Raw genomic sequence first — 16,427 nt, 5'->3', positions numbered from 1 at the left:
AATGGAGAAACTAAAGGTAGTTTGGTATGGTGAATTTCATATATCCTTGGAAGTTTGCTTGGAATTAGAGGTAATGGGTTTAACTTGGGATATAACATAGTGTATAATAGGTAGAAGATAACATTATAATGTTGTTGCATGTTTTCTTTCTTGTGGGTTGAGATTAAAGTTAACATGTTGATGCATGCACTCTCTTCTCTTTTCGTGTTTAGTTTCATATATTGTTGTATGGAGAATTATTATTTTCATGCATTTTCGAAATTGGGTTGTGAAGGGGTATACCTTGGGTTGTATATATATTGATATTTCATTTTTTTTGTTGTTATGGGTATACCTTAAATTATACATGTTGGCTTTTCAAAAAGTGTTGTTAAAAATGCTTTGGACACTTTGGGGTGATGTATGTGTATGAAAAAGTTTTATGGATACACTTAAAATCATGTTACATTGTGTACATCTTGTTTCCTTGTTACCATGTATGAATTATAATATATTGAGGGATGCTTATCTACACTCTTTGACCAAGAGTGTGGGTAGGAGGGGAATGAGAGTTCTCTTTCATTGTTGGAAGAGAAAGGATTGGCTTATTAAAAAAAAAATGTAAATGAGGGTTGGAGTGTGGTGTATGTGTGGTTGGTTTCATTTAAGGGTGATATTAGGAGGCACTGTTTTTACAAAAACACTAAAGGAGGAGGAAGCTTGGTGCCTTGGGATGAGAAGGGTGAAAGATGATGAGATCAATAAAAGAAGGAAATGTAGGATGGGGTATGTAAATGTGCTGGAATGGAAAAGAAAGAAATGGTGAAGGTGTGTGCATGTGTTGACGTGAAAATAAGAAGAGAGAAAGGGTGGGTTTGGGTGTTTGAAAAAGTAAAATGAAAGAGTAGAAAGGAATGAATGTTTCACGTGCAGTTGGTGTGTTACGTAAGTTAAGAGTTAAGGTGTGAGAGTTTTAAATGAAAAGTTGTAAAAATAAAAGTGAAAGAGAGAGAAGAGTGTATGCGTGAGTGGTGTTTTACGTAGTGAGAAGAAAATGGGTATTTGAATGGTGTTGAAAAGTAAAAGGAAAATAAGGAGATAGAAAATGTGTATGAGTACGTAAATTGTGGCGGAGAGAGTGAGGAAAGAAAAATAAAATAAAATAAAATAAAATAAAAGAGTATGAAGTGTGGTGGGGCCGTGAGTGTTGGTAGCATGAGAGAGAAGATTAAATTGTAAAAGTGGTAATGTGAAAATGTGTGGAGAGAGGAGTTACGTAAAAAGTAGAAAAGTGGAAGAGAGGGAAAGAAGTTGGTTTTTAAAGTAAAAGGAGGAAAGAAGAATTAAGTGTGGTTTTGATTTGTTTTAAAAAAAATGAAGAAGATGGGGGAGAGAAAAGTTGGCTACGTAAAAGTGAAAGAAAGGAGAGAGAAAATGAGTTGAAATTTAGGTTTCGAGGGGACTCGCGTAGGGTCCACCTGGGTAAGAGAAAATATGTTTTATTTTAATTAAGGTTTAATACGTATATTGGTTTTCTTTTCGTAGGGTCTGTTTAAAGTAGTCTTTTTTTTTTTCAAAAGTTCACTAACATCCTACTTCTCGCAAAAACGATGCAAGTTAGTCCTTTTTTGTTACGGCGTTAAAAAGACTAACGGCACAACTGCCCAGTTGGCACAAAACTGATGAGTTATACAGTTATGGTTGAGGTGGCACTGTGAATTGTTGATTCATCTTGAAATACAATAATTTAAAATGATTTAAAATAATTTAAAATGATTTAAAATATATTAAAATGACTTAAATTAATTTAAAAGATAGGGTTAAAAATAATTTTAGGGTTACAAATAATTTTAGGATTAATTACATTTGGGGTAAAATCTCTTGGCGATTTCGGGGCGATTTAGGGTTCAACAATCACCTTTCGAAGAGTGCAGATTTTGATTTTTGGTGAAATCAAGTTCGTGGTTCGTCCAAGAGCGTCATTCGTTCGTCAGTGCTAGTGAGGTTAGTGATCGCATTACTGTTTTTATGTTGTTCTATATTTGTCAGTGCAGATTTGTATTTAATGGGTGGATTCTATATTTGTTGTGTTTAAAATATGATTATATTTGTGGCGTGGTGGGGGGTTTATGGAAAAAGTATTGGCGTTGGGTGTTGAAATTGGTCCCATGGTGTGTTAATTTAAGTTAATGAGTGGTCCCTCTTTTCCATTTGCAGTGTAGGGATGTCTAACGATAGGTTTGAGGTAGTGGTCCACCACGGTGGGACCTTGATAAAGGAAGTGCCCTTTAATTATATAGGTGGGGAGATATGTTATTGGGACATTGACCCCGATACATGGAGCTATTTTGGAGTAGTAGGTTCACTTAAAGATTTAGGTTACATTGAAGTATATGAGTTATATTACGATATTGAACATGTTTTATATAAGCTATATGACGATAAAGGAGCTTTGAACATGATGAATGTGGGAAAATTGTTGGGGAAAGTCAACTTGTATGTTGTACATAAAGTGAGCGAAGCAGTGGTTGTAGAAAATGAGGATGAAATTCTTTACCTTTGCCAAGGGCTTGCAGAGAGTGGTGAGGGTAGTGGTGTTGAGGTTGGTGTAGAAGGTCCTGTTGAAGTGCAACAGGAGGTTGAGGAAGGTCCTCTTCACTGTGGTGGTGACTTGGAGAGAGATGATGGAGTGCAGGTTGACATAGAGGAACTGGGTGGAGTGGAGGAAGAAGTAGAAGTGCATAGTGAGGAAGAAGTAGAAGTGCATAGTGAGGAAGATGTACAAGTGCAGAGTGAGGAAGAGGTACAAGTGCACAATGAGGAAGAGGTACAACTGCACACTGAGGAAGAAGTACAACTGCACACTGAGGAAGAAGTGGAAGTGGACAGTAAGGAAGAAGTGGAAGTGGACAGTGAGGAAGAAGTGGAAGTGGATACTGAGGATGAAGCACATTTTATGTTGAAGAGAACTTGGAGGAGGTAGGTGATTTGGGTATTGCTTTGGACAATAGTGATTCAGAATACAAGATGAAAGACAGTGAAAACGAAGCACAAGGACATGGTAGGGGGTTGTCAGATGATGAATGGGAGTCAGATTTGCTGTTAACTCCAGATAATAGTGGAAGTGAGGAGGATGAAACTGAGGACAGACCAAGTAGAGGTCCCTTTCCTACATTTGGGAAAAAGAAGTCAATGTCAGATTACAAATGGGAACTTGGTACTATATTTACCAATAAGGATGAGTTTAAGGAAGCCATTAGAAGCTATGTTATTCATGTTGGGAGGGCTCTTAAGTTTGTAAAAAATGATAACTGTAGGGTAAGGGTGAGATGCATGGGTGGGCAAAAAAAGTGTCCATGGGTAGCTTACTGTGGGTATTTGCCATCACGCAAGATTTGGCAGTTAAGGAAGATTGTTGATGTTCATTCTTGCAGCAGGCAACTGAACATTAAAATGATGAATAGTAACTGGTTGAGCCATGAAATAGATAAGTCTTTACATGACAATCCTAGTATAAGGGTCCAAGACATACGTACCAAAGCATTAAGGAAATGGAACATCAATGTATCAATTTCTAAAGCAAGAAGGGCGAAGTTAATGGCATCAAGTCAATGTGAAGGGGATTTTAAAGAACAATTTTGAAGGATTTATGACTATGCACATGAGGTATTGAGAAGTAACCCAGGGTCAACGGTTAAGGTTAAAGTGAACAGTGATAATGGTCAGTCCATATTCGAGAGATGTTATGTTTGTCTTAAAGCATGTAAGGACAGTTTTATTAGTTGTAGGCCCATCATCTGTTTAGATGGGTGTTTTTTGAAAGGTCTTTATAAGGGAGAGCTTCTTACTACTGTTGGGAGGGATCCAGAGCAAATGCTACCACTTGCATATGCAGTAGTTGAAGTCGAAAATAAAGATAGTTGGTCCTGGTTTTTGCAATTATTGGTTGAAGACCTTGGGAGCAATGAAGTTTGTAGGGCGTACACGTGGATGTCTGACCAGCAAAAGGTACATGCAGTACTTAAATTATTTTATTATGCATACTTTATTAATCATGTGTGTTTGATTAAAAAATTGATGTTGGCAGGGGTTGGTGCCAGCTATCAAAGAGCTTTTGCCTAGGGCAGAACAAAGATTTTGCATCAGGCACCTTTATGCTAACTTTAGGAAAAGATTTTCTGGTCAGATATTGAAGAATTTGATGTGGAGGGCTGCCACAAGCATATACCCCCAAGCTTGGGAGAGAGAGATGTTGAATATCAGAGCAGTGAATGAAGAAGCATATAAATACCTCATAGCCATTCCCCCAAGGTACATTCTTTCCATTACATGCACAAAGATTCTGCATTACTGATGTTTGGTAACCCATTTTCTTCATTCTCGTGCAATAGGTATTGGTCAAGAAGTAGGTTCAGAACTCAAGCAATGTGTGATACTCTGGATAACAACATCAGTGAAGGATTCAACTGTCTTCTTGTTCAGTCCAAAGGAAAACCCATTATAACCATGTGATGAGAGGGTCGCACCTCCCACAAAAGTTGATTGCAAAATTAATGCAGTATAAACTAGGAAGTGACTCCTAGGTCGTCTCTCAAGGACCAAATGTGGTTCAGTCTCAGATCAAACACATAGTGGGGGGATTTTGAAAGATTTTTTTTTTGTGAATGCAACTGAACTTAAATAAGACACTAATGCAAACGGAAATGTAAAAACGGTCTCAATTACAAAATTAAAGCGGTTGGTCACTAAAGCTAACATTACTTTTAAATTAAAGGAGTGAAAATTAACCAATTTAAAGGAGTGAAAATTAACTTTGTGATGATTAGCATTGAAAGGAGAACAAGATAATCAAGCAAAGATCACTTAAAAATTAGCAAGCATTCGAACCTAAATGTATGCAATATTAAAATCGTAACAAAAAGAAAAACTTGAGAATAGAATCAAAGCATGTAAATTAATTCAAAAGAAAACCCATGGAGTATCTCTCTTTTGGACGCGGCAGCTGTTCCCGTGTGAAGCCCTGCGTGTTGTTTCCAAAACGTAACACCAAATGCTTCATTCTCCAAGAAAATAAATCAATGCCTCTCCTTTCTTTCTCCAACTCCACATACGCGTGCAGCTGCTCCCCAAGATGTGACAGCGTTCTCTCCACTCTCTCCTTGCTTCCAGCCTTGATGTGGTGTGCCTCTCCCAGCCAAGCCGTGACACCTACATCTCAACTTCATGTGCTTCTATTTAAAAGAAAGAAAAAGAAAAAGAAATCCTGCGTGCTGCTCTCTGGATGTGACAACACCTACTACCACATAATCTACTTCTCATTCCATCTCCGTGCACAAGTGTTTCTCTTTCCCCTAATGAATCACCGCATCTCAAATTGAAGAGAAAGAACGCTCATTCACGAAAGGAGCACTCCAAGGACAGTGCTTCCAGCTCAGACGTGACCGTGACCGTGCTTCTCTTCTCCATCATCTCTTCACACTCTGAATCATCACTTTCTCCCTGCTTCCAAGCATAAAGCTTCTCCAGCAAAAATGAAAAGGGCCGTGTGCATCCACACACTTCACCTACCAGCTTGCTTCATTCTCAAAATAAAGTGGCCATGAGTAAATCAGCAAATAAAAGTAAAAATCAGCTCTTAATTCATCATCCAAAAACAGCGTTCCAGTCAAGAAATGAAAGACTTCAATCGAAGTGCATAAAAACTGAAAAACCCAGAGTGTTGTTCTTCCATTCTATAAATTGTAATAGCGTGAATACACCTCCCAGTTTTTACATTTTTTCAGAAACGTTCCAAGCACAAGCCTAAGAAAAACATAAAACTGAGAGAATGGCCAGTGGCGGCTCCCACGCACGTCCCCCCTCACTCACTGTCCTACACTACCCTACTGGAACTCTCTAAGAAACGTGAACAGCCCTCCCTTTCTCAAGGTTGCGGCTGGACTTGCTTGCTGGACCGTGGATGGATTTCCGTGTGCACCTCCTAGCTTGCTGGACCGGTTCCCATTCTCTCTACGCGGCTGTGTGCTTATTTCTTCAAAACTCTTGACCGCTTCTTCTTTTGCCACCTAAGAAAGCTGCCCCTCACACCCTTGCTTACTGGACCAAGGCCGCGTGTGCTTGTGTGGTGTATCGAGAGCTGCTGGAATGATTTTCTTCTTCAATGCTCATTGGGCTCCGCTGGACATTTCTTAATGTCACGGCCGCACACCCTTCAAGCACCTCCTCACGTGAAGGCTCGCTGAACCGTGTGCTGCTGCTTGGACGTGTCGAGACGCCACTTCTTCATTTTAAAAGAAACATTTCCAATCAAGCCTATTTCTGTGTGCACCCCCAAAAATAAATCCATACCTCCTTTCTCTTTTTAGCTTAAAATAAAATTGATGTGGCATTTTCTTTTCACCTCCAAATGTCCCAAATATTGTCCAATAATTTCCCTACAATTAATAATAAAAATAATTAGCTCAAATAATTCAAATTAATTAAAATAAGAATTTCTGATCAAATTAAGCACAATTAAGAAAAATGGGAAAATACTGGACATTTAAGCACAATTCCCTGATTAAATTCGGTACAATAAGCTAAGTGAAATTGAGAAAATATTGACTCATCACCATGCTGGAGGATATTAGACTGTATTTGATGAAAAGATGGGCCACGAACAGAACCAAGGTGGCATCTATGGATTTCAATGTCTATCCAAAGATAAAAAAGAGACTGATGAAGGAATGTAATTTGTCAAGATATTGGATCCCAAGGTAATATTGTTCTTGTGCCTTATTTATGTTCATATGCAGTTGTTCTTATGCCTTATTGATGTTCATATCCAATTGTTGATATGCCTTATTTATGTTCATTTATTTAGCTGGTCTGCAAGAAAGATTTTTTAGGTTAGGCATGTTTCAGTCATTGGGAACAAGTTCATAGTGGACCTGGATAATGAAGAATGTAGCTGCAGGAAGTGGATGATCAGTGGCATCCCATGTTGTCATGCAGTTGCATCAATGAACTATTCAAATGTAGATCCAGAAACTTTTATTCCAATTTGGTTTAGGAAATCCACATATGAAGAGGCATATGCGTCCATCATCTATCATGTGAATGGCCACCTCCTATGGGAAAAAACTAGTTTTCTTGATGTACTGCCACCACTTAAGAGGAACATGCTTGGGAGATCAAAGAAAAAAAGAAGAATGGAGCCATGGGAGCTAACGAAAGATGGGACCCAAATGAGTGTTGGTAGGCAGCGAAAGAAATGTAGCATCTGCCGTGAACTAGGGCACAACAAAAAACTGTGCCCTTTACGTCCAGCCATCATCGAACCAACAGAACCAGCACAAGCACAAAGTTCACAACCCCTTGCACCTTCACAACCATCAAGTCCCCAATCTCCTCACCCACCACAACCAAGTCAAGATTCCATCCGAGATTTAAGTCAACCACAACGAAGGAAAAAGTTAAATATTAGAAGAATTGATCCATAGATTTAAATGAAAATTTGGATGTATTTGGATGTATTTTGTACTCTTATTAAGTACTTTAATTGTGTATGTTGAATTCTTATTAAGCACTTTAATTGTGTATGTTGAATTCTTATTAAGCATTTTAATTAAATATGTTATTATAGTTGTATTGATATTATGTTGTCATATTTGGAAGTAGTGATATTATGTAATTATATCTGTTTTTTGCAAGGTATCCTTAATATGTATTACAGTCATATACGTAAGGGACCACCTTGAACAATTTTTAAAGGAAAGAGGGATCACCGTGAACAATTTTTAAAGCAAAGCGGGACCACATTTAACATGTTTAAAGCAAAGGGGGACTAACACGAACTTTATTGCACGAACTCAGATTGTTCACTCATATTACAACAACTCATATTACATCAACAAAACATGATGCTAAACACCTAAGCCATTACATGAACAAAACATAAATTGCACATTGCACACCTAAGATCAAGCTAAACACAGCCACAATGTCATGATGTTCAACACAATAACAACAAACACAACTCCAAGTAAGAACTTTATCCTTCTCTGCAACTCTTTCACATTATTTTCCAGATCAAATATCCTGTTGCTTTGTCTCACAATTGTACCATATCTATCATCAGCGTTGTCCTCAAAACACCACTTAAAAAAATTACATGACATCCTAGTTGAAAATCCACCCTATTATTCACCAAGAAAACAAAAATGTTAAAACACATAAAATCCAATACACATAAAAGTCACTACGGTATTCAAAACACCTTGTAATGACGACATCCCCAAAATTTCCTCCCAGCATTCCTTGAAGTTCTGGCAACTTTCATTACAACAATATCACCATAGTGGCAAATAGGGGTTATGCCAACTCCCCTCGAAACAACACCGTGTGAGGATTGCGAAAATCCTTTGGACGTTGCCTTCGAACAGGAAGAACAACTTTGTGATGAAGTCATCCCTAACCCTAACCCTTTGCTTTTAAATTTCAGAACAACAGTAGCACGAATCTGCAACAACCCTAACCTTTGCTTTTAGATTTGAGAACAAATGTAGCACGAATCACCAACAACCCTAACATTGCTTTTTAATTTGGGAAAAACAACCATGAATCTCTTTGCTTTCAAGATGAATCAGCAATTAACAGTGCCACCTCAACCATAACTATACAACTCATCAGTTTTGTGCCAGCTGGGCAGCTGTGTCGTTAGTCTTTTTAACATCGTAACCAAAAAGGACTAACTTGCATCGTTTTTGCGAGAAGTAGGATGTTAGTGAACTTTTGAAAAAAAGGAGGACTACTTTAAATAGACCCTACGAAAAGAGGGACCAAAATACGTATTAAACCTTTAATTAAAATGGTACAATGGTTTCCACTTGGACAAGTTGTTGGAAAGGAAGTGTGTTTTAGAAGAAAAAGGGATATATTGGAAATATGTGTCTTCCTTGATGTTATGTTATTAGTAAAAAGTGGGATGCACTAGAAATGTTGTTCTAGCTGATGGAAGTGTGAAATTAGTAATTTCACGGGAGTGCATTAGTAGAAAAAAATAATTAAATTAAGTTATTTGATTATTTGTGATTTTTTTTATTAATTGTTGGTCAATGAATTTTGGTTGACTTTGTATATGATGGTGATTTGTGTATGGTTGTGATGGTGAAGTTGTTAGAGCAAGCGTTCTGTTATTTCTATAGAATTTTTGTCGAATCGTTGGTGTTCGTATTGCGATACGATAGTGTGTTAAGTCTCTACGGAGACTGAGATTCGAGTGTCACCCTTTCCTCGTGCGCAAGGACTAGAGAGGGTTGGATGTGTGGCCCAATGACTTCGACTCGTGTGAGTATAGTGCTCGGTGGGTGCGTCTAACCGAAGTTTTTACTCATAATTCCTTGAGGAGTCAGGGAGATAGGTATGAAGTTGTGATGGAAGACGACTCGAATCACCCTATTTTGCGAAACAGGTTTCTTACGAAAAAATTCAAGGAAACAACAGAAGCTTGTGAGAATGATCTGAGTCATTGTTTCGAATACCGTGATGTAATGTGATGTTATGACTATGATAGTCTGGGTAGTGATGATCTGGGTTAGGAGTTGAATAATGTGATGTATTGTAAGGTTATGACTAGGATAGTCGATGTTATGATGTTAAATTATATGTTTTGTTATTTTCTTAGTTATTCACCCTTTACTTTTGTGGTTGTGGTTCCACCTGCAATGATCGTACTTGTATGGGAGTAGATGGCGTTGCGGATAAGGCAGGGTAGGAGTAGCGCGACAAGAGATATGAGATTAGCTGTTGGGAATTTTATTATATTTAAAGTATTTTATATTTTTGAAAAATGGATTTTACTAATTGTAAGATTTGAATTTTATATTGTAATATGTTCGGACGTCTCATGTTTTGTTTGCTTCCGTGATTTTATATAAACGTTTATAAGCGACAGTACTTAAATGAAAAAAGAATTTGGCGTAAATTTCGAATCTTGTTATTTACAAGTGGCACTCCGTTTGGGGTGTTACATTTGGTATTAGAGCCTGGTTTTCGAAAAATTCTTTTCGGACTTTTGGGGAGTGAGCTCGACTAAGTCGTTGTGTAACTCTTATGTTTGTATGAATTGTTGTTGAGTTTCTTGTGAAGAAGAGAAGATCAGGCCATGTTCTCCAAGTCTAGATGCCAGAATTGAGTATCTAACTCGAAGTATTAAGAACAGAGAACGTCTTCATGTGAGTAGTGAAGGTGCACACTCATGACCCGATATCAGAGATGATTTTCATTTCTTAATTCTGAAGGTTAATGTTTGTGTAGTTGGTTTATTTGCTTATCTTTTGTGTTATAAATGATAAGAATGTTGAGACGGGCAAGAACCCTAATTCCTATCAACGCTACTATAGAGCTCGTAGAGACTCTTTGACGGTTGGTCGGGAAGTGGTCGTCAATTGGGAGGACTTTAGAACTAAGTGGTATTGAGATGTCAATGTCTGGAGGAGTATTGCAATATCTGAAGAGTGGAGTTGCTTGTTTGGTGGTGAAGGTGAAAGAGTAGAAGAAGAGCATCAATGAACTGATATGTGGGGTGATAACGGTTAAAAAACCGTTATTTTTATACTTAATTTTGACATCAAAAATACCCTTTATGACTTAGAAACTATCTTGAAATCATGCTTTTGCTTAAGTTGTGGAAATAAGAGAGTTGGATGGGTTTTATGCTTGTTTTTCCTTGTTTTGACAGGAATTAAGATGAATTGGATGAAGAAGTTGAAATAGTAAGGAGTTGGACTTAGGAAAGGAAGAAAACTTACACAAAAGAAGAATCGCAGCCACCGCTCAACGTCATTTCACCACTGAGCGCCAAGCTTGCTGTTGAGTTCTCTGTCTGACGCCTAAGCGCCATCGCTGAGGGCTAATCCAAGTATCGCAGTCACTATTGAGCGACATTTCTACCGCTTAGCGCCAGAGTCTGTTGTTGAGTACACTGTTTCACGCCTGGGCGCCGTCGCTGAGCATCATTCTGAGTGTCGCACTTACCGCTAAGCGCAATTCCTACCGCTGAACGCTGTAAACTTGGGCCTGAGCCAGTTTTCTATTATTTTTATAAACTATAGAAGGGTTTAGTCGACCTAAGGTTGACATCTTTGGATAGAAAGAGGCGAAATTACACTCCTTTCACCCCTCGGATGCGGATTTTGGATGCGGAAGCTCCGATCTTCAACTTTTAGGGTTTTATCTTCATTATTTTCATCTAGTTTCACCATGTTTATGGTGAACTAAACCTCCATTGTTGTTGGGGAAACGATGTAATCCTTTGAAACTCTCATGTATTGAATTGATTCTTGATTATATATGCTTTACTTCATTAATTGTTAGGGTTTTCCCTCTATACTCTATGCATGCTTTGTTTAACTCATTCAATTGCATGATCATTGATGTCATCGATATGGACACATATAGGTAAATCTAGTACTAGGGAAATTCTCTCGGAAGCAACATTACCTAGACATAAGAATAGGAGGATCGGTTGCCTTTAAGCTTCTATGCGAATGTAATGCATGATTAATTGCTAGGGATACAAGACATTGTGAACTAAAATTAGGATTATGCTTTCTTCACCGAGATATCGGGTTTAAGGTAAATTAGAAAGTGGCATTAACATTAATGAAGAAGATGAATTCACACTACAAGAAAAAATTGAATTACATACAACCAAAATCCGTATATAAGGCCCAAAATCCGTATATAAGACTTGATTACATACGACTTACATACGGACAAAAATCCGTATATAAAACTGTCGTAGCTACTTTATATACGGATTTATCCGTATGTAATTTATATACGGATATATCCGTATGTAAATTATATACGGAAAAATCCGTATATAAAATCCGTATATAAATTATATACGGATATATCCGTATATAAATTACATACGGATAAATCCGTATATAAAATTCGTATGTAAATTACATACGGATAAATCCGTATATAACTAATTTTATAAAAAAAAAATTAAATGATCTCACATTTATACCCAATAACTAGTAGTTTCATACTGATAAAAATAAAATAAAACTGCCAAATTGTAAAAAAATAATACCAAAGATCTGTCATTTATCATCAAGGCAATGGCTCTAAACCCCAAATAAAGAAAATCTTCAATTCTTAGTATTGTTGAGTACAAGATTTACCAAGTGTATAGAAAAGTCTTGATGATGATGCATTTGATTGTAAAGGCCTTGTGGCAATGCCTGCCATTGTTGCAAAAATGTGAAGCCAAGTTCGAAAACTTTTACTGAGGAACACTTCTCATTCTTTCCACCATGCTCTTCTCCTGATAGTAACACATCATTTAACACTATTAGAAATGTTTACACTACTCATTAATAATAAAATTTTATCTAGTTATTGTACTTGGTAGACTTAGTAAGAGTTTTTAAACTTATAGGAAAAAAAATATAACCGTTAATCTTATCTATGCTTTGCTCATACCTTAAAAAAATTGTGTTTATCAGAACAACTAGAATTAATTATATATATTGATAGATATAGATTGAAAAACCTTGGCCCTGTTACAAAGCAGGTTTAACCACAAGCTTGATTAACACAAACTATTAACCATATAATTAGTCTACCAACTTTGTTTAAAAGAAGATGATGTTGTGACAAAGAATTCAATGTACCAGTTAAACATTGATCAAATTACACAAGCAAGATTTGAGAATGTATACAAATTAGAGAAACATGTAAGCTTTTGTATCCATGCTCATAATATATTATCATAGGATAAAAAAAGAAATAACTTACCAAAAGATTATGCACTAGGACACTTTTAAGATCTTGCATATTCAATTCTGCCTGTGAAATGTCAAGAAAACGTATTATTTCTAATTCCATGTTGCCCAGCATGTCTATTCATTCCCGCAACATTCTTACCCTTGCTAGTCATCCTATCTTGTCAAAATATTTAAAGAATGACAATACAATATATGTTTTGGCAAATTTTTTATGGCATTGGTTCATCTTTTCTTTTGTACATAGTAAATAATAACCACAAATTAGTAACCTGACTTGATACCGATAAGACTGGAATACTCAATAAAAACTTTTAATTAACAAACACAAATGGACTAGAAATATATAGAATCATAGATAATCAAGGTACATAAATAGAAATAACACTTTTAAATGGAAATTAGTAAACATTTAATGAGGTTATGCACAGGGGTGGAGTTATTGAAGTCATTTTTGCCTATATGCCATGACTTGTAAATTTATTAAAAACAATAATAGATAAAAGTGGGAGCCATGGAATGCCTAGAAAAATGGAATGAGATGGGGATTGATAAAGTAAAACCGTGTGTAGAAAATATCTTGACAAGGAATCCTTTCACTTGTAAGGACACTAATTAACATTATCAAAGTATTAGCCAAGCATCCTTCCAAATGGTGAAATCATTACTGTAAAAAAGTAATTGAATAAAATTATTATTCTTTACTGAACGTTCTATTGGAATGGCCCACATGAAAATGGTTTAAAAACTAGTAATTACTACCTAGTATGCAATTCATGTCTTGAATGACTATTAGTATAAATTATTATTTATCTTTTGCTAGTAATGAATTATATCCTGTCACACCATAAGAGAAAATAAATTTTCAAATTAAGTATTTATAAGTCACAATTTTATAATATAGTAATGCGTGATATAATAACAAAAATAGCAAAAATTTATAAAGTAGTTAAAGTTATTAACATCATAATCAATTTAGTATTTATCAGAGGAGCAAATTGTCATTTTAATATTCATTAAAATAAAAATTGCAAGAGTTTATTAACACCAGAACCCCATTCATTTATCCTTCTATTAGACCAAAAATAAATACAATCATACCTTATCCAATTATACCAGATATACAATCATACCTTATCCAATTATACCAGATATACAATCATACTAACCTTGTTTCACTTTGAGGCACTACTGTTAAATTCAGGTTTACTTTAAATGTCTGAACTATTTGTGTTGTTTACAAATAAAAAGTTTTATACCCATAACTGCAAGCATACAAAGTTAAGTATCAAGTGCTATAGATCACTAAACTATAACTTGTTTCAGGATGTTTGGATCATCTGCCTAATTAGAAAATTAACGTGTCCATTCCCACCTATCTTATGAGTGCAGATATAAGTTGCATCTTCGCACCACTTCATACATCTCCAACCTCATGTGGAAATGTTGTTTATTATTATCACATATAATGATCACATTAAATAGTAACGCTAGTGATATAAAAATGGAAGCAGAGACAACAAATATACAAGATGAGAACAAAACTAAAGGGATACAATTTGGTAAGAGAAAAATAAGATTCCATGGTTGTGTACCTTAACAAATAGAGAGGAAGGAGAACCCAAAAAGAGACTAAGCACGGAGGAAGGAGAACCCAAAAAGAGACTAAGCACGGAGGAAGGAGAACCCGAAAGGTCCATGCCATGTTCGGTGCAGCTACCTATTCCCATGCCAAGCAGAGTGTTGAAAGAACCAACATCAGAGTGAAGTTATACAAGCCATAAAGTTCTCTTATGAGGATGTCTTAGAACTAATAATGTAATGTATACAAAAAACTTAAACATGATAAGCAAGATGAAATTAAAAAATGATCTGTTTTACATAAAAGTTTATCTGAACCATGTAATACTCCTATTAAAACGAACAAGATTGTTGAAAGGCATCACATAACCATGCGTACTGATTATGCAGAAATATAACAAGAATGATTTAGAGACAGTGGCAGTGATTGTAAACATCCAAGAACTAAATTAAATGTCGACTAGATGGCATATGTTATAGTCAAAGTTTTCTCTCAAGCATACTACACCTACACTTACAAATGAATCTTAATCCTCAAAAAGAAGAAAATTGAAGGAACTCAATTACCCAAGTTATCAAGGAAACTCTGTAATTCCTTCAAACCATAAGTAGAGAAGCTCCGGTGCACTCTAGAGCGAGGGGCCACTAAGTTGCAAGGAAGTTGCTGCTGGAAGCAAATCACAACTGCAAACAAATTGTCTCCACTCTTTCTCTTTAAAGCCTCATTAACCTAATCCTTACATCACAAGGTTCAGTCATTATGGTCCTGAAGCCTATGCTGGGCGATATAAAGAAAGAGAGATTTAAAAACTATATAAAGGAGATAATAGGACAAGTTTTGTACCACATTCAATGAGACTAGTCAAAATCTGTCTTGCAAATTCACTATCGAAATCCATGTGAACTCCTCTGTAAAATTCTTTAAGCTCATTCTGCCTCTTAAACATCAAATGTTTCATCTTACTGACTTTGCAACATTTAATCGCTGGACCTCACCTTCAACCTGCAAATATATATATGATCAAACCACAAATACTTAAGTATTGAAGTGAACATCTGTATTCTAAGTTCAAATCAACAAAAGGGGTTTGGAGCTCCAAGAGGGGTTTGGTCTTGGCATCAACGGCGACCCACTCTCCGGTCTCTCTCTTCTTCTTTTGCACTCTCACTTCCATGGTTTGGCCTAGGAATAATTCCATCACCGTCTTTCACATTTCAGAAGCTCTATGCATCAAAATCAACTACATATTCAAGAACAAAAGAATATATTCGGTGAATCTTTGCGCAAACCCCACAACAGACCATTTTGCATCAATCTCAACAGAGAAGATAGGGATTTATGGACTTAAGATTTAGGGATTTAGGGATTTAGGGGACGAGCAAAGAAGAAGGTTTGAACGAAGAAACTTACCGATTGAAAGAATAACTCTCCGAAGAAGGTGAGTGAACACGAGAAGAATGGACGAACTTCTTCTCTTTGAGTGAGCGTGAGCGAGACTTCGACGCTACCATTCCAGTCGTCTCCACGTGAGTCTAAGAATGAGTTAGGGTTCCAAGGGGAGAGCCAACGAGGAGGCATGACTGGTGGAGCGGTCTCCAGTCCCCTCAACCTTGTAATGGAGCACGGGGTAGCGGCTAGGGTTCGAGGAGAGAGTAACACGAAAGAGGCGTTTGCAGTGGAGGTTAGGATTTCAATGGAGACTAGAGAAGAAGGGATGGATAAAAATGGTTCGATGAGAGGGAAGAACAAGAGCTCGTGAGGAAGAAGAGGGGCTCGATGGCTCGACGAGAGGGAAGAAGGAGTCGAAGAGAAATTTGGAGTATTGATTCTGACTCTTACGTTTTCTAGGTTTAGTTTTTTAATTTTTTTTTATTATTTATTCTAAAATCCGTATATAACTAGAGAATCTAATTAGGTACTGATTTTATACATGGATTTATTTTGGTAAAATTTTCGCCAAAAAATGGTATCATTACGTACCAATTTTATATACAAAAAATTCGTATATAAATATTTTTATCATTATATACGAAAAAATCCGTATCTAATTTATCCGTATATAAAATTCGTATATAATGAAATTTTTA

At 36.4% G+C, this 16,427-nt stretch overlaps 1 long non-coding RNA gene across 4 annotated transcripts; it reads right to left on the bottom strand.

The window, feature by feature from the left end:
- Nucleotides 1-5,698: 5,698 nt before the first annotated feature.
- On the bottom strand, nucleotides 5,699-16,194 carry LOC124837901 (uncharacterized). 4 transcript variants are annotated; one of them, XR_015784940.1, is made up of 8 exons: nucleotides 15,751-16,194; nucleotides 15,184-15,580; nucleotides 14,907-15,075; nucleotides 14,354-14,478; nucleotides 12,772-12,822; nucleotides 12,156-12,298; nucleotides 8,237-8,392; nucleotides 8,142-8,156 (listed from the first exon to the last, which is right to left on the bottom strand). It is a non-coding gene; the product is annotated as an uncharacterized LOC124837901 (long non-coding RNA). The 4 variants fall into 4 exon arrangements; XR_015784939.1 differs by lacking the exons at nucleotides 8,142-8,156; nucleotides 8,237-8,392 and adding an exon at nucleotides 5,699-6,413 and having other exon boundaries at nucleotides 15,751-16,192; XR_007028782.2 differs by lacking the exons at nucleotides 8,142-8,156; nucleotides 8,237-8,392 and having other exon boundaries at nucleotides 12,048-12,298; nucleotides 15,751-16,190.
- Nucleotides 16,195-16,427: the final 233 nt, after the last annotated feature.

Source organism: Vigna umbellata, chromosome 3 (assembly GCF_029865625.1).
Source record: "Vigna umbellata cultivar VRB3 chromosome 3, Vumbellata_1.0, whole genome shotgun sequence".
Taxonomy (NCBI): Eukaryota; Viridiplantae; Streptophyta; class Magnoliopsida; order Fabales; family Fabaceae; genus Vigna; species Vigna umbellata.
Note: the sequence above shows the minus strand (reverse complement) of the source record. Positions and strands in the feature narration are given on the sequence as shown.